At 43.9% G+C, this 15,673-nt stretch overlaps 1 protein-coding gene across 1 annotated transcript in view; it reads right to left on the reverse strand.

The window, feature by feature from the left end:
• LOC148107466 (small G protein signaling modulator 1-like) overlaps window positions 1-15,439 on the reverse strand; it is a 32,610-nt gene extending 17,171 nt beyond the window's left edge. The window contains exon 1 of the mRNA XM_087857169.1: window positions 15,263-15,439. The gene's annotated coding sequence lies outside the window, so the exon portion shown is untranslated. The remainder of the gene's footprint in view (window positions 1-15,262) is intronic.
• Between the last annotated feature and the right edge of the window lie 234 nt (window positions 15,440-15,673).

Raw genomic sequence — 15,673 nt, forward strand, 5'->3', positions numbered from 1 at the left:
CTCTCTCTATGTATTTTCCACACATTCTGTATCTTACATAATCCTCACAGCACATGAGCCACTGGAAAGTAGCAGGTACTCGGAGAACGTGTACTTCCTCAGAGCAGTAAGTTCGTCAGAGTGAGTAGGGATTCAAATTCCAGTTGGCCTGGGGCGCCTGGGTGGCACAGCGGTTAAGCGTCTGCCTTCGGCTCAGGGCGTGATCCCGGCGTTATGGGATCGAGCCCCACATCAGGCTCCTCCGCTAGGAGCCTGCTTCTTCCTCTCCCACTCCCCCTGCTTGTGTTCCCTCTCTCACTGGCTGTCTCTCTCTCTGTCGAATAAATAAAATCTTAAAAAAAAAAAAAATTCCAGTTGGCCTGACTCAAAACACCCATGTTAGTCAGTCAGTTATGTGTGAGTTTATTATTTATTTTTACCTCTTCAGATCCCAGACTGATCTGAGCCAGTGAGCGAGTGCTACTTCAAGAGCACAGAAACAGAGAATAGAAGTCCCCTCACCCAGAGACCCCTGGGAATTCACATATTTTCTATGACAATTTTTGCAAGACCAGGCCATTTCCAGCCATAAGAACTTTGACACTTTGATACTAGAGTTTAGTCTGGACCTTTGAAGATGGGTTCAGAGCTAACCAACATTAACTACTTAATAATCTACCCTGCTCTGCAAACAAGGGCACCTGATTGCCAGCCCAGCGTACTCTCAGGCAGGCTCCGGCCTAGCAAAATTTCAGGTAATGATCGCCATACTGCCCGCGGTACCAGGAAGTGTGCTAATCATATTCCCAACTTCTCACTTGGCTTAGAGCCTTGTATGACTTCATAAAGGCCAAGAGTAACAAAAGTTAGTAGACCTGAACTTCAAAGTTCCAAGCCACAAGAAGCTACCCTCCAAAACTTCACTCTTGCGTCTGCCTTGACAATTCTGATTTTAAGCGTGGTTTGGCCACTGGCACTAACCACAGTCTGCAGGACTGGAAGTAGTTACCATGTCGGCTTACCATGTGGCACTGAGTAAATCAACATCTGTACCTTGTTCTTCTTCACTCATGCAGAACAGGACTTATTTTTTTGAAAGGCATACCCTATTAGTGAAGCTGTTAGACTAAGAAATAATCGTATGTAACTGTTCTGTTTTGTTAGCCAAATATTTTATGTAATGTGAGACCAAGTCTTTTTTTTTTTTTTTTAGATTTTTTTAAAGATTTTATTTATTTATTCGACAGAAATAGAGACAGCCAGCGAGAGAGGGAACACAAGCAGGGGGAGTGGGAGAGGAAGAAGCAGGCTCCCACCGGAGGAGCCTGATGTGGGGCTCGATCCCATAACGCCGGGATCACGCCCTAAGCCGAAGGCAGACGCTTAACCGCTGTGCCACCCAGGCGCCCCAACGACACCAAGTCTTATGTATTCCACGGGACTGTCCATTACCTTAACAAAAAAAGACCATGACCTCACACCTACTGTCTCTGAACAGATAGAGGGGTCAAAGCCAGAGACTAATGGTTTATCAGCCATAAAATAGTCATCTAGGGCCTTAGGACAGCCGATAGGTTAGAATTAGTGAGATGTGATTCTGCGAGTTTTTAGTTTTAGGGTTATAAAGAGATGAGACTGGTGTAAACATGAAGATTCCATTTTGCCCTTAAGTGAAGAACAATCTTGGAATTGGTTTTTGATTGTGAACAGAGACAGAGTGTGTCATAAGTAATTCACCCAACCATAGAAAGCAAAGTATACAAAATTACAGACTGTCCTCAAGTACACAGGGACACATAAGGTTAGATTTCTGCTAGAATATGCAAGAGTCAGTGTAAGTTTGAGAGATGGGGTCGAAGACCTAACTGCTGAACCCAGACAAGACATCCTGTGTGATTTGGGGCAAACCACCAAAATACTCTGTTTCATTTGCTAGACCCCTAACACAGAGGTGACAACAGCTACTGCCTTTAGGTCACACATTACATGAATAATCATAGGATCCTTAAGTCCAATTTATTTATTTGTTCAAATTGGTAACGAATCCACATCAGACAAACTTTAAAAGACGCAAAAGTACTCAATAAAAGCTCTCTACTTCTGACACCCAATCCACCATCCCCTTCCAAGAAACGACTGATGGGACAATTTCTTACGTACAGTTTCAGAAATGGTCTGGCATTTACAAGCGCACGCAAACACATACCTTTCTCTGCCTACTGCATTCAGTGCCTTGAACAGTGCTGGACACAGTGGGTAAGGCACAAATATTCATTTAACAGAATTAGTACTATAGGTACTTTTTGCATCTTGCCCTTGCATTCAGATATATCTTGGAAATAGCTGCCTCACTCTTTTCCTTTCCAAAATTCTTCTTTTGGTGTAATATACATACAGGAAATGCACGTGCCACACATGCACAGTGCACTAGGTTTTCATAAACTGAATCACCTAGCTATGCGGCACCCTGATCAAGAAAGGACATTACCAACAGCCTAAATGCTCTGCTCATCCTCACTGCCAGCACACCTTTCACCCTGCACACACCTAGAGTAACCGCTACCCTGACTTCTAAAAACCAATTAGTTTCTCCTGTATTCGTATTTATAGAAATTCAATAATACAATGGGTACCCTTTTCTGTTCACCTTCTTTCCCATAGCCTTTTGTCGGATTAAACTGTATTTTTGTGAGGACATGTAAATCCTTCATTCTCACTGCCCTATGGTATTTCATTGAGTGGAGACACCATCATTGATACATATGTTCAACTGCCAACGGGTATGTGTGTAGTTCCCAATTTGGGGCTATTTTATTTAGTGTACTTGAACATTCTGCACAAACTTGTCATTCCCCTAACAGTGAAACTGCTGAGGCACAGAGGAGGTCCACGCCTAACTTTCCTAGGAACTACTGAACTGCTTTCCAAAATGGTTGTACCGATCGATGTACGCTTCCACGACACGTGAGACTTCCTACAGCCATATGTCCTCACCAATAGCCGGAATGATTCCATGGTTTGGTTTTGTTTAGAGATTTTAGTTATTTATTCGTCAGAGAGAGAGAGAGAGAGAGCACCAGCAGGAGGGAAGGGTAGAGGGAGAGGGAGAAGTAGACTCCCTGCTGAGCAAGAAGCCCGACGCAGCACTCGATTCAGGACCCTGGGATCATGAGCTGAGCCGCAGGCAGATGCTGAACTGACTGAGCCAGCCAGGTGCCCTCCATGGTTTTGTTTGTTCTGTTTAGCTCTTCTGGTGGGGCTGCCATTGTGTTTACAACTCCACGATGACAAATGGAAAGCAGCCACCTTCCAAAGGTTTACTGGACATTTGGATTATCATCTTTTATGATAATCTATTCAAGTCTTTTGCCCATTTTTCTATTGGGTTATTCTTTTCTCTTACTGATTTCTAGTTCTTTACATGTTGGCAATATGATCCGTTGGTCAGACACGTGTACTGGGAATGTCTTCTTCCTTCTGTGGGTTGCCATTTTAATCTCTCAAGGGTGTCTTTCTGTGAACAGAAGTTCTTAATTTTAATAGACTTGGTATAATTTTTTTTTCCTAAGTTAGTGTATTTTGTGTCCCTTTTTAGAATCTCTGCCTATTCCAAGGTCAAGATGTTCTCTTATGCTCTCTGCTTTTTTTTTTTTAAAGATGTATTTATTTATTCTTAGAGAAAGAGAGAAAGCGGGGGAGGGGAAGAGGGAGAGAAAGAATCTCAAGCAGGGTCCCCGCTTAGCACAGAGCCGGGCACAGGGCTCAATCTCACAACCCTGAGATCATGACCTGAGCCAAAATCAAGAGTCAGATGCTTGACTAAGCCACCCAGACACCCCTATTGTGCTCTCTTTTGAAAGTCTCCACCTTTCAGACCTTTGGAATCATTTTTTATGGCATGAAGTAGGGGTCCAGTGATCAATTCTTTTGGCATGAGGCAAGGGTCCAGCACATTTTTTCAATATACACAACCAATTGACCCGGCACCATTTTTTGAAGAGATCATCCTTAAACCACCAAATGCCAGTATCATCAGTATCATCTTTAGCAGACACTTTGTCTGTCTGAGCCTGATATTTACATGCATGTGCCATAAATTACTAAACCCATCCCCCACTGACTCACATACATTTTCACATTTTTTTATGAAAATGCTCTAATGAATACACTTGTCCATATATCATTCCCCACATGTGTTACTGTATCTTCAGGATAAACTCACAGAAGTGGAATTGGTAAGTCAAAAGGTATATGCATTTTAAATCAATATTTGATAGAGGTTATACCAATTTTATTTTATTTTTTTTTTTTTTAAAGATTTTTTTTTAAGATTTTATTTATTTATTTGACAGAGATAGAGACTGCCAGTGAGAGAGGGAACACAAGCAGGGGGAGTGGGAGAGGAAGAAGCAGGCTCCCAGTGGAGGAGCCTGATGTGGGGCTCGATCCCGTAACGCCGGGATCACGCCCTGAGCCGAAGGCAGACGCCCAACCACTGTGCCACCCAGGCGCCCCAAGGTTATACCAATTTTAATTGGATCTTTCAGACCACAATGATACGGCACATACAGTATTCTTATAAGACACGGCACATTAGAATTACGCTTATACCAAAGTTCCCAACATTTTCTGAGCCTTTGGATTCCTTTTTCAAAGACAATAAATGTGTAACTATGCTTCGAGTACCCACTGATTGAGAAAAGATATACAAGCATGGAAGTTCATAGAAACTGTGCCTCACAATCCTGTGAGATGGAAAAACTAAAATGAATCACGCTGTCATGATGTGGGGGGCAAGCCTTCTCTGTTTATTTGCTTCTGTTCATAAGGGAGCTCAAAGCCTGGCTGGAGAGCTCAGAAACCAGGTAGACGGACGCCAGCCCTGTTCTAGGAGGAGTGTGTTCCAATACGAAGTCCACAGTAGCTCTCGGCCTGAGATGAGGGAGCATATCCTCCCAGTATCGAACTGCCCACTGCCCCTTCCCATCAGAACAGTGCAGGAGGACTGGCATCCCCCACGACAGCAGGGAGCCTTGCTCAGACTTCTCCTAGCTTAAGTGTTCTGAATAAAGCATCACTATTTTGCTCAAAATACAGGTCTAAAAAAAGACCAACGTTCTCTCACTTCCAGGTCAATATTATAATCCTTTATGATCGATACATGACCTCTCCTTCACCCATCAACACTCGTTAAACCATAGTAACATTCATTCTCAAACATGCCTGTAAAGTTGTAAGACTGTCACACTACTTATTAATTTTGCGACTGACATTATTTCAATACCATGGTGCTGGGCGACTGACATTATGTCAATACCATGGACCAAAGACCACTGGGCCCATAGCAGGCCTGAAACATGACCACCATGGAACCCACAGCGTGACTTCTACTTTGCAGGCTCAAACCTTCAAAACATCCTTCCTTCCCAGAACTCTTAAAAAGGGGAAGGTGAACAGCAAAGAAAACCGTCAACAAAACGGAAAGGCAGCCTACCAAATGAAAGAAAATATCTGCAAATCACCTATCTGATAAGGAGTTATCCAATATAGAAAGAAATCATAAACTCAGTAGCAAAAAAAAAAATCCAAATTAGAAATGGGAAGAAGATATGAACAGACATTTTTCCAAAGACACATGCCCCAGAGACACATGAAAAGATGTCCAATGTCACGAATCATCAGGGAAACACAAATCAAAACCACAATGAGATATCACCGCAAATCTTTTAGAACGTTATTATTAAAAAGACAAGAAGCAAGTATTAGTGAGGATATGGAGCAAAGGAAAGTCTTGTGTCAGTTGATGGGAATGTAAATTAGTGCAGCTAGTATGGAAAACAGTATGGAGTTTCCTCAAAAATTAAAAATAGAACTACCATCTAATCCATCAATCCCCCTTCTGGGTATTTATTCAAAGGAACACTAACTTGAAAAGATAGCTGCACCTCCATGTTTCATGCATCATTATTTAAAATAGCCAAGATTTGGAAACAAGCTAAGCGTCCACTGATGGATGAATGGATAAAGAAAATGTGATACAGACACACCGGAATATTATTCACCCATAAAAAAGAAGAAAATCCTGCCATTTGCAGGATTATGCTAAGTGAAAGAAGACAGAGAGAGAAAGACAAATATTGTCTGATATCACTTACATGTGGATTGTAAGCAAAAAAAAAAAAACCCCAAAAATGGAACTCATAGATAGAACAGATTGGTGGCTGCCAGAGGTGGGGGATGGGTGGCGATCGAAAGGTACAAATTTCCAATTCTAAAATAAGTAAGTCCTGGGGATGTAATGTACAGCCTAGTGACTACAGTTAATAATACTGTACTGTCTATTTGAAAGTTGAAATTAGCCTTTAAAAGTCCAATTCTAAAATAAGTAAGTCCTGGGGATGTAGTGTACAGCCTAATGACTACAGTTAATAATACTGTACTGTCTATTTGAAAGTTGAAATTAGCCTTTAAAAGTCCTCATCACGGGGCGCTTGGGTGCCGCAGTTGGTTACCCGTGCAACTCTTGGTTTCAGCTCAGGCTGTGATCTCAGGATCACGGGATCGAGCCACATCGGGCTCCATGCTTAGTGTGGAGTCGGCTTGAGACTCTCTCTCTCCCTCTGCCTTTCCCTCTGCCCCTCCTACTCATGCTATTTCTCTCTAAAATAAATAAATAAATCTTAAAAAAAAAAAAAGGTCTCCATCACCAGGAAAACTTTATAACGATGTGTGCTTATGGATGTTAACTAGACTTAACGTGGTGATCATTTCACATTCTAGACACTTGACACTGTACAAGTGAACTTGCCATCATGTTATATGTCAATGATATTTCAATAAGGGGGGGGGAGAAGATGATTTGATAGCTGGATCTTCTTTATAACAAACCTCCACCTAGAAAAAACCCAGGGAAGACAGACATTTTCCCGTTAGGACTGCGTGGGGTTCAATTACTTGTCAGACCCCTAAGTAGGCGTATAAAGAAACTTGCTCTGTCTGGTTATAAAGAGAGAGGAAGCAGCCAGAAGACAATAGGCTGAAACAAATCTGCTAGTAGACCCATGACTCTGGTTAATCACTTTATGCCTCTGCGGCATATTTTTCCAATATACAAGGATGTTAGCTATGAAGGGATACGTATAGACTCTAGCCCTTAATATTTTGATTCTACACACAAAAAGGCAAAGCTGTCAGATTCTGTAACTCAGATTTATGACTTATAACCAGTCTCCAGCAGGAAAGTCTGGGGAGGGAGAGCCCTATCACTCCAGGCTCAGAGAAAGTACAGACAAAGTACGGCACATCCTGTCCCAGGTACACATGTAACAAACCGGTCAGCAGGATGCATTCTTACGCACCTTGGCTGAGTCAGCCAAGAGCTATCTTCAAGAGGGAATGAATCTCTGCTCCGATCTCTTTTCCTCAAGTTATTTGACAAGATAAAGAATGGATGCCTAGGATTCTTAGAGAGAGAGGGCTTCCAAGGGGTCCAACTACTGTATCTGACATGGGCAGTCCCCGAGTTTAATGGGGTATGGGAAAGTAGGAGAAAATGGCACAATCTGGAAACGTGGATCCATGACTATAAAGCCACTGGAACAACAGCAGCTTTGCGATGGCACAGAGCTTTGGGAAAGACAAAGACCACTTTCGTCTCTTGCTTGGGAACTGGCTGCCAGTAATTCAGACAATCGTTTGAGTCCCGACTGCCGGAGCACACGGCCTGGACATCACTTGCAAAAATAAAATTAACACAACCATCCTCTGCTTTCCCTTGCTTACCCAAATCTCTGCCTCAAAGTCATTTCTTCGCCTGATGTCCAAAGCACATTTTTTTTAACCTCTTACTTTTTTTAAAAAATAATATTTTTTATTATGTTAGTCACCATACAATACATCCCTAGTTTTTGATGTAAAGTTCCATGATTCATTACTTGCATATAACATTTTTAAACTTAAAAATAAAAGCCCATGATTCCTGAGGTATGCTGGATGCTACCTATAAACCAATGTCGAAGGACTGCCAAAGAGGTGTCTGGGTGGCTCAGTGGTTAAGCATCTGCCTTCGGCTCAGGGCGTGACCCCAGAGCCCTGGGATCGAGCCCCACATCAGGCTCCTCCACTGGGAGCCTGCTGCTTCCTCTCCCACTCCCCCTGCCTGTGTTCCCTCTCTCTTGCTGGCTGTCTCTCTCTCCGTCAAATAAATAAATAAATAAATAAATAAATAAATAAATAAATAAATAAAATCTCTATAAATAAATAAATAAATAAAGTCTTTAAACCTTACACGGAAGACACATAAAATAAGGTTATGTACTGACCAGTTGATGAAAATGTGACCAGAGGCTCACAGCAACCTGACCTTGAATTTCGCCTAGGAGCGATGGCTCAGTATTCCCTAAGTCAGTGTTCCCAGCTACTTTACAGAATATTAACTTCCACCAATCACAGGGATCTACATTACAACAGAGAGAACGCTGGAGTTGGGCATCATCCTTGCTCTTTAATAGAGAAATGGCTTGACAGGTACCAGATTCTAGCCAGACTCCAGTACACTGCTGTTTTATTTTTGTTGGTGTTATTTTTATAGTTGCTCTTTCCTATGACATGTGATACTGGTTCTCCTTTAGTGGTAGGAATGTAGGATTTTCTTTTGCAATAATTGTTTTCAGTAAAGACAAAAAAAAAAAAAGGTCGCAACATAGAAGATGAACTAGGAAACAGACCAGGCAAACGGGTTGGAATCAGGCATGAAGCTGCTTCACAAGGTCACCTGGACACGGCAGAGATCAAGGTGACAACGAACAACTAAAGTCTGGGGAAACATATGGAGTAGAGTTTTGGCTTGAGAGTAAGATTATACAGCCATAGATGAAAAACGTACCCTCTGTGAGCCTCAGTTGTCTTATCTGGGAAAGGGGACGATAGATGAGAACTACAGCATTATCTCAATTTAATGAAATAGCAGGTAGAGAAGCAAAGCTGAAACTTTTTGGTCTTGGAACCCCTTTATACTCTTAAAAGTTACGAGACTCTCAAAGAGATTTTGTTTATCTGGGTTCCATCTGTCACTATTTACCATATTAGAAAGTAAAACTGAGACATTTTATACTTTTTTACTTAACTAATTTAAAATAATCATAATAGGGGCGCCTGGGTGGCTCAGTCAGTTAAGCAGCTGACTTTGGCTCAGGTCAAGATCTTGGCGTCCTGGGATGGAGCCTCGTAGGGGGCTCCCTGCTCAGCAGGGAGTCTGCTTCTGCCTCCCCCTCCCCCCCTCCCCCCCTCCTCCTCCACTTGTGCTCTCTTTCTCTCAAATAAATAAATAAAATCTTAAAAATAAAATAATCATGGGGCACCTGGGTGGCTCAGTTGGTTGAGTGACCGACTCTTGATTTCAGCTCAGGGTATGATCTCCGGGTCCTGTGATCAGGCCCCACCTTGGGCTCCATGCTCAGGGTGGAGTCTGCTCGTTCTTCTCCCTCTGCTCCTCCCCCTTCTTGCGCACTCTTTCTCAAATAATAAAAGTTTTTAAAAATTTAAATAAATAATAAAATAATCATAATAAACCCAATGCATGTTTTTTGTGAATATGTATTTTTCCAAATAAAAACACTTCTCCAATAATGCTAAGTGAAATAAGTCAAGCAGAGAAAGACAACTATCATATGATTTCTCTCATCTATGGAACATAAGAACTAGGATGATCGGTAGGGGAAGAAAGGGATAAAGAAAGGGGGGGTAATCACAAGGGGGAATGAAGCATGAGAGACTATGGACTATGAGAAACAAACTGAGGACCTCAGAGGGGAGGGGGGTGGGGGAATGGGATAGACCGGTGATGGGTAGTAAGGAGGGCACGTATTGCATGGAGCACTGGGTGTTATACACAACTAATGAATCATCGAGCCTTACATCGGAAACCGGGGATGTACTGTATGGTGACTAACATAATCTAATAAAAAATCATTAAAAAAAAAAAACACTTCTCCAAACAAAACCACTTAGGAGAGGCACTGCTTTGCATCTTCGTAAATCTCTTTAATGTCTACCTTCATGAAAGGCAACTGGGTTCTCCCATCGACTTCGGCGTTCAATCTGCTGTGATATCACACTTCATGCAGGCTCTGGGAAACCATATACTCAAGAGAGGGTAGAGTGAAACAGGCCGATAACATCTTAGCATCATAGCCAAAAAAGTTTTCAATCTCATGGGCTCACTGAAAATGTCTCCACAACCCCCACATGTACCTGGAACATACTGAATTAAAGGGTTTTGTAAAACAAAGTAAATTCATAATAAATATTACTTCTCTCTGCCCTTTGTTCTTAGCCTCGATGTTATTAGAACAAGAACACATTAGGGCAAAGACTTCTTCATCAGCTGTACAATATCTAGCAGCACCCTGCCTCTGTAGACAGCTGATCAACAAGGGTTACTTACTACTGCTGCTTACTCTGGTTCAGTAATTAATCTGCCGTGTGATCTTCAGCCAAGGATTTTTAGTCTGTGCTCAAATTCAGAGATCCATGGACTTGAAAAGGGAAAAAAATACATCTCTATTTTCTAACCCTCAGCATGTACCTTAATTATGACAACAGGCAATAGACCCCCCACTTGTACCAAACTGAAATCATAGGTATTTTCATATCATTTCACAGTTACTGCAGATATCTTAAGAAAATCATACATGCTCATCACTAATTCAAAAGTACGGTAGTTATTAGACCTGCCAGGAGATCTTGGTATCTAGTGCACAGATAAGCACGTATATTACAATATCACAAATTTTGAAAAATATCTTGACAGCTGTATTTCAATACAACTGGGTTTCATTTTCAATCCTTCAGAGTTGACTTTGTGTATTTAAAATCATTATTCTAAGGAAGGGATCCACTGGCTTAACCAGATGACCAAGGGAGTTCATGTAGTCAAAAGATTACCTTGTGTTAAGCAATTCACTTTACCTCTTTAGACACTAAGTTCTTCTCTTTAAAGGGAAACTGGACTAGTAATACTAGAGATTATTCTGAGATCCTCCCCCCAAGAGCTGGACGGGAACCCACAGCACACCTGAATGCATTAACAAAGAGCTACAAGGGTCTGCTTTCAATTTTTACACCAGCATTCGAGAATCTACTCTACCAAGCTAAATGCATTCAGATTAATGGGGCCTAGCAGAATCAAACAGAAAGCAAAGATTCTCCCACACTATCTTTTATCACATTATAACAGTAGAGATCACAAATAAGCAATAATGAACTATTTTGCAAAAAAAAAAAAATCAACCATCAACATAGTCTGGGGCTGTTATTGATATAAATAGCTTGTTTGGGTGCAGACTTAAACATAAATGTTTCCAATCATCAGAAGAGTAACCTGGATATATACCACTAACATTTGCTTTAAATCTAAATAAAAGTGATTGTACCCTCATATCCTCAAACAGAAAAAAATCAAGAAAGAAAGAAAGAGTGAGAGAAAGAGAGAAAGTAAAGAAGAAAGAAAGAAAGAAAGAAAGAAAGAAAGAAAGAAAGAAAGAAAGAAAGAAAGAAAGAAAGAAAGAAAGAAAGAAAGAAAGAAAGAAAGAAAGAAAGAAAGAAAGAAAAAGGAAGGAGGAAAGGGAATTTTCCATGGCTATAGGAAGAGCACTTTATTCTAAGCACTTGGCAGGGAGCACTTCACACTGGGATATGAATGGACTAGAACTTTAAAGAAGCAAATCTACTGCTTCTCTCCCTTGATAACACAGAAAACACACATGGGTCATTTAGGCCCTTCTAAATGCTAGAGATTGAGCCAACACAGCTATGTTTAATAACCAAGAAAGCCCAGACAGATTGCATCTCAGTCCCCATAGAAAAATCTGGGCTACGTCAGGAGCAACCAATAGTGGCACCAAGATAATATGAGTAGAGACTGCTAGCTTCACTTAGCAAAATTCAAATTGAGATCAAAGCCCTACCCTCACACAGAGTAGCTGTGAGTCATTGAAATGCTTCAAAATGGCTACCATATGGCTTCCTTCACCCAGAAACGCAATCTGACCAACAGACACTCGTAAGTGATTACTATCCTCCCAAAAGTCCAACAAGCCAATTTTCCTAATTCTGTTTAAGTGAGTCTTTCTACTCTATGCTTCCTTATTTTCTCAACAGCACATCTCTCTCTCTCTCTCTCTCTCTCTCTCTCTGTCTGTCTCTTTTTACTTGCAAACATGAAGACAGAGTGAAGGCTCTCACTTTCTGCACTTAACTAAACAAAATAAAACTCAAATGGTGGTGAATGGAGGGTTGGGGGGGTGGGAGAGGAACTGCATTAAATCATCACAGAAATTAGGTTAGGGCTTTAGAATGTCACCTCAACACCAAGGACAAGCGGTTACTGAAGACACGCTCTATGCCTAGTACTGTGACAGGAATACAGAACCATAACCTGATTCAGTGAACCCAAGGATAAAAGGGTAAGTAACAAAGGATGGCACAATGTAGTGACTGTGAGGACAGGCGTAAAGGTTTGGGAAGGTCTGGTTCATACCAAATCTGGGGAAGTAATGGCAATGGATTTGAGCCCTGAGGAAAAGGCCGGATTGGGGGGATGGAGAAGTGGGAGGGCACTCTGGACAGGGGACAGGCACAAGAGAGCAAAGTCTCAAAGGAGAGACTCGCCATTGCACATGGCGCAAGAGCAAGGAAGGGCAGTGTCGGCACTGGTGAGTTCAAGAAAGAAGCCAGGAGAGATAAGGTTGGTGGAGATAGGTTGAACCAGATTATCTTAACCTTGAAAATTGGGCTCAATTTAGACTTTACCCTGTAGGCCAATGAAGGCTTCCAAGCAGGGAGGTGTTAGGAACAACAGTGAGTTTTAGGGATAAACAATGGTTGGGGCGCCTGGGTGGCACAGCGGTTAAGCGTCTGCCTTCGGCTCAGGGCGTGATCCCGGCGTTCTGGGATCGAGCCCCACATCAGGCTCCTCTGCTATGAGCCTGCTTCTTCCTCTCCCACTCCCCCTGCTTGTGTTCCCTCTCTCACTGGCTGTCTCTATCTCTGTCGAATAAATAAATAAAATCTTAAAAAAAAAAAAAAACAATGGTGATTTATCTCCTCAGCTAATCTGTCCTAACAGTGGGTCCTTTTGTCAAGCCAAGATTAATCAGAATCTATTGTGTCTAGTAAAATAAGTGTGCCAAATTACATCCTGGGGCCATTTTGCTACCACCTATGCCCTGGAAATGTAATTCAAATACCTTTCTCGACTGATGATAAATAACGGGGGAACCTGACCCCAGAATAGAAAAAAAAAAAGTATATTAAAAAGAAAACATGTCATACTTGCTCCTATGACTATGGCAATTAAAACCATATTGGGGGTATGCTTGCATTAACTACACAAAAGTCATAATAGTTTTGGATCCTGTTAAAATTAAAACTGATAAAATTAAACTTTGTAAGTAGTAATTAATGATTAGGCATTGCTAAATATGCTTTAATTTAGTAGTACTCTGAAATGCTCAAAAATAAAGAAATGGATTCCCTCTATCTTAGACCATTTCACTTCCATAACTACTGGCTAGTGCTGGCACCTGCCTGAAGCCCCAGGACCAGGTAGTCTGAGGCAGAAGAAACGCCTACTCATTTCTGAGTTGTAGCCACAGGAGAGTGCAAGGATTCTAAATAAAATTTAAGAGGAAACAAGCTTTTTGGAGCAGAGGGAAAACAAGGAATTATGTATATACAATATATATTATTATATACACAGATACATACATACATAAAGGGTCACAATCAAGAATACTATAGTAAATGTAAAAGGGTCTGGTTGTTGGTTTAACTGACTCGCGGTTACAGAGGTAAAAAGCACCCAGAGGATGTTAAGAGTATCTCTGAAAGAACTCCACTGACAGAAAACGCAGAAGCACGGAAGAGGTTCAGGGACCACTCCTAACTGAAGCTCGGAGGGAAAATGGGGGCAGGAAAGGGACGAAAGTAAAAGATTAAATTACAAATGGGCCCAGTGAATGAACCTGAGAGGAAGTGATAAAATTCTCAACACACACAACTGTTGTTTATTCTAGGGAACCGCCAGGAAGTCTACTTGCCCTTGTAATCGCCGGACTTAAGGCAGTCTTTCCAGGAGACCTCTGCAACCTCGCTCCTGGTTAAAAGGTGCAAGGGCCATGGTTTTTCACCCGGGTCAAAACCAGGCACATCCAGTGTTTCCGATGCAAAACAACACAACAACAATCCCTCCGCGGGTGGTGGGGGTTCTTCCAGGAGGGCTGCTAGGAATGCCAAGGGCCTGGCCAGGACCTGTCACAGTTTTCTTAACAAAATATCCTCATGTTGGGGCGCCTGGGTGGCACAGCGGTTAAGCGTCTGCCTTCGGCTCAGGGCGTGATCCCGGTGTTATGGGATCGAGCCCCACATCAGGCTCCTCCGCTAGGAGCCTGCTTCTTCCTCTCCCACTCCCCCTGCTTGTGTTCCCTCTCTCGGTGGCTGTCTCTATCTCTGTCAAATAAATAAATAAAATCTTTAAAAAAAAAATCCTCATGTTATCCCACGACGAAACTCGGGGCTCGGAAGGCAGTCTTACACCGTCTCATACACGCTCCGTTAGCGACGAGGGTGTTTGCACAATCAGCCCCCGGCGCAACCACCCCCGTTGCCTGGTCACACACTTCATGTCTCTTCCATCACCTCCACCCCACGACTTCAGTTTCCCATTCAGTTTATAACTGTTAGCAGGGTCCCAGTCCCTGGGAGGAAAGGGGGGCGGGCGGCTTTCTCCCGCCAAACCCTCACTTTGGGACATCAGAGAGAACCCAGGAAGAGGGAAGGCAGAAAGCCCCGGGTCCGCGAGCGGCAACCCGCAATCCGCCGACGGCGGCCGATTACAACTACTCAATGAAACCCCAAGGATGGGGAGGAGAAAGGCGAGCACCCAGGCCCGGTGCCCCAAATGAATGAATAGCAAGCGAGCGCTCATCTTTTGACGTTCCCACCATGCAAAGCGCTGGAGCTCTGGGTTCTGGAGCCCAATTACCAGTCCCGGAGCCCGAGTGCACTCGGATTCCCCAAACCCGGAGGGACGTCCCCAACCGGGAACTGCCGCTGCGGGAGTTGAGCTCTGCTTGAGCCCGCGAGGGCAGCGGGAGCCGAAACCGGTGCCGGGCAGCGCGGGTACCCAGCGGCCCGGCGTCCGCCACCCAACTTTGCGCAAGGCAGGGCCGCTCCCGCGAACTTCGCGGCAGCAGGGCGCGGGCGGGGTGGGGCGAGCACTCACCAACCCCGTACTTCTGCCTCTTGGTCGGGATCCAGCTGGCCATGGCGGCGACGTCGCCCCGCAGCGGCGGCTGCGGCGGCTACAGCTCCTGCGTCCCCGGCAGCCGCCGTGCCGCGCTCCTGCACGGCTCGGGCTCCTCCGCCGTGTTCCGGCAAACTTCGCCGACCCCGCGAGCCGTCTCCCCGCCGCGCCGCGCGCGCGGATTTGCTCCTGCTCCGCCCCGGCCCGCGGTCACCTGCTGGGCCGGGCAGCCCCGCCGTCGCGCGCCCCTCCCTGCGGCGCGGCCCCAGCCCCTGCCGCGGGCCGCGCCCTCCTCCCGCCGGGGCCGCCTCCCCGCCCCGACCCGCGGGCGCCGGCCTCTCCCGCCCGCCCCGGGGCGCTGCGCTCTCCTGGGTTCGCCTCGCGTGCTTC

The sequence above is a fragment of the Ursus americanus genome, chromosome 30 (assembly GCF_024610735.1).
Source record: "Ursus americanus isolate L20-20 chromosome 30, mUrsAme1.1.p, whole genome shotgun sequence".
Classification (NCBI taxonomy): domain Eukaryota; kingdom Metazoa; phylum Chordata; class Mammalia; order Carnivora; family Ursidae; genus Ursus; species Ursus americanus.